General features: G+C 36.2%; 1 long non-coding RNA gene across 1 annotated transcript; it reads left to right on the top strand.

Annotated features, from left to right (window-relative positions):
* The first annotated feature begins 2,324 nt into the window (after window positions 1-2,324).
* LOC136829668 (uncharacterized) lies at window positions 2,325-3,032 on the top strand. The gene is made up of 2 exons (XR_010850434.1): window positions 2,325-2,677; window positions 2,922-3,032. It is a non-coding gene; the product is annotated as an uncharacterized lncRNA (long non-coding RNA).
* Window positions 3,033-3,286: the final 254 nt, after the last annotated feature.

Raw genomic sequence — 3,286 nt, 5'->3', positions numbered from 1 at the left:
TTTGTTGGTTGGCAAGTTTTCTCAGATATGTCGAATGAAGGGCTCCTTCATATAAATCTGGACACGATTTTGAATTTATTTTGATTTTCATCAGACTGCTTCTTTACTTGATTGTAGTTCATTGTACTCAGACTTTCTACTCATCCTAATCTGGAGATGTTATTGATTTAGAAATAAGCAGTAACTCGTACATGCAAGGGTTTGGTGAAACTCAAATGAGCATCGTAGTAAAATGATATTCGTTTTCGTAAGAAATCATTCTTGGATATTTATTTTCTGTCCAACTAAATCAGCAACATAACTTTTCAATTTCAAAAGGCATTTAATTGCCGACCGTCAGGTAGGAAAGAAGCGTTATTATCTTTCATCAAGCTTGGCTGAAGGTACAAACTTCAATTTCATTTTCGGAGAACAGCGAAAGAGTTCATCTGCTGTATTGCTGTTTCCATTTGGCCTTTTTCGATGAAGACCTGATGTTAATTATCAAGTGGATCCGGGCTCGGTAGTGGATACTACCACCAGCCATGAAAGTTTGAGGATTAAAATGTGATTTGCTTTTTAGCATTTTGTTCCGAGAATCACTCTAAGATGTTTTATACACATACCTAGAGCATCTTTCTCAGGTTTACTCAATATTTTACATGGAAGCATGACACTTCTTGATCATATAAAAAGTAAGAAGTGAAAGAAGATAGATTTCTGTGAACTAAAAAGAAAAATTCTTTCTTTGTTGTGATTCTTAGCATCTCTGTTCACGTCCCTGCAATATATGAGAAAACTGGTCTCTTTCCAAAATGATCTGAACAGTGCAATATAGTCATCTGTTCTTCAGTAACTGGATTTTCGTAAATTCTTGCCAATGTCTTGTTCATGTTATTTCATCAAATCTTCGAGCGAACTGCGGGTCCTCAAATTAAGTTCACATGGCAGCATGTAACAGCAGAAGTGTTATTTATTGAGAAGCACACCTTAGTATAATCATTTTCTCTCTGGTTCTTTGTTGCTTTGTGTCTCTATCTCTCCGACTTTATTTGTCTGATGACGGTACTTATATAAGTTGTGACTGCAGGCATCTTCTTGTTTCATGTTTGTTGCTGAAAGTCTTTGAGGATGTGCATATCGTAAAGTGAACTTTCGATGATTTCCAGATCAAAAATAGTTCTGGACCCACTGCCCATCGTATCTGTCGATAACAAGATATAAATGAAAAGGCCTTTACACAAACCACACTCCAGTGACTATCAGTGAAATTGACAAAACATCCTATACTCGGTCGTAACTTTTTTCTGCAGCGCATGACAAATTCCCATTTTCAATTTAGAACACGTGCTCAACGTATTGGCGATATACTGAAAAAAAAATTGGTCTGAATTTTTATTTTTTCAGCACCAGTTTTCCAAACCATAACAAATTTCGAACTGCCACCCTTCAAGTATATACTGTAGAACTAGTGCACATCATCTATAAATTTCCCCAATTTATTATAAGAACACTGCCTTGAAGATGATACTTAAGCAAGGATTGGAGTTACTGTAAATTTGCAAAGGGAAAGGTTCCTCCTTTAATTAAGCATTTTTGATATTCCCAAGGTAATTGCCATGAGACACAGCTTCTCAGACTTACGCGCGATATGAAATAGTGTAAAATGATCCCCAAACAGCAGAAAATTAATTGTCTTATGAAGCCAACAGCAGTCACACTTTTTTTTTATCCATGAAATATACTTGGAAATGAAGATAACTTTCCAGCTTTCTTGATCGGTACGAAAACTACCATCGAAATAGTGCTTGGGGTCAGAAAGACCTATATTACTCTTGTTTCAGAAAATTAGAAAAAAAAAGATCACGTCTTAGGGTTTCGAAAGTTCAGTGGATGTGGTACAGTAATAACGAAAAGCATGACAGGCGACCTCTTCAAGAGGAGCAAGCTGGCGTTTATTTCCCACTCAGATGAAAGCAAAAGTATGGGTTGTGCAAGATTAAAGACTGAATCACTGTCTTTAATATATATATATATATATATATATATATATATATATATATATATATATATATATATATATATATATATATGTATGTATATATATGTACAAAAATAATAATTTTAAGTATCTTCCCGAATAAGGAAAGATTTTTCTTTTAAAGTTAAACTTTTTCCCCTTGGAAACTTTTGAGCTTCTCACAAGAAAGCGCTCATCCAGATTCCTTGACAAGGACGCTGGAAGGTTAAATATTGGATTGTAGAAAACCTTCATCCAGATTCCTTGCCAGGGACGCTAAAGGTAACTTCAAGATATGAAGTACCCTACTCTGGAAGTACAAGTACAAGTACAAGTACAAGTACAAGTACCAAGGCAAACAGTTGTTGGTATCACTTACCGGATAGCAGCAAATATAGCTGCTTTGTGCTCCCTGCCCCCCATCTCTGGAGCATTTCTGCTTCAAGATAGTGCACGCGCCGACTGTGGTGAACAAACTTTATGAACTCTCTTTTAAACATATGTAATTAACTGTGGATGATTTGTTTGAGGTACTGCGTCAGAGATATAGAGCGTGAGTCCAGATCCCGCTAACTACCCGCCCTGATGAAGCTGGCAAGGCCTCAGTTATAGTGCTCCATCAACTTCTTCAGTTTCATGGATTAACTTTTGTAAAGTGCTTCGTCAGCCTCTGTTTGGGTGAGTAAAACAAAAGTTTCCAAGGTGCTTTGTTATACCAGTTGGGTAGTAGTCATTGCTTTTGCTTTGGCCGATCATTGTCAAAAGGCCCCATGAAAAATCTTTCCTTATTTAGCACTAGCTTTAAACTCAATTGAGTTAAAAGGTCGAAAGTGATTTTTAATTTGCTTGAACTGTGTTTAATTGATCACAAGTGAAGTTAACAATTTCTTAGAAGTAACTGAACTTTTTCCTTTGGTTATAGGTAACGTTACTTTTTCGCTGAATGTGAAGTGGGTCCTTGGAAGAGACAGAAACGCATTTGTCGAGCTGACAAAAAGTGCAGTGCCAATTTTAATAAAAATAATTAAATAATTATTGGTCTGTCTTTCTTTCCCATTCACCCTATTCCACACCTGTTTATATTTGTATTGTATAGTAACTTTGGTGGAATATTGTTTTATTCAGTGAATGGCGCCCAACGTGGGGCTCTTTTGACAGCTCGTAAATCGTTCCGTTCTTTGGCGTTAGTATTAATTTAATGGTTTCTGTAGTTCGTTCGCGTGTTCCATTTATTAGCCACAGAATTTTCCTTACAATGTAGTTTATATCAAAATAACGGTTCCAAGA

The sequence above is a fragment of the Macrobrachium rosenbergii genome, chromosome 45 (assembly GCF_040412425.1).
Source record: "Macrobrachium rosenbergii isolate ZJJX-2024 chromosome 45, ASM4041242v1, whole genome shotgun sequence".
In the NCBI taxonomy this organism is placed as follows: domain Eukaryota; kingdom Metazoa; phylum Arthropoda; class Malacostraca; order Decapoda; family Palaemonidae; genus Macrobrachium; species Macrobrachium rosenbergii.
This window is presented reverse-complemented; position numbering and strand designations above follow the sequence as displayed.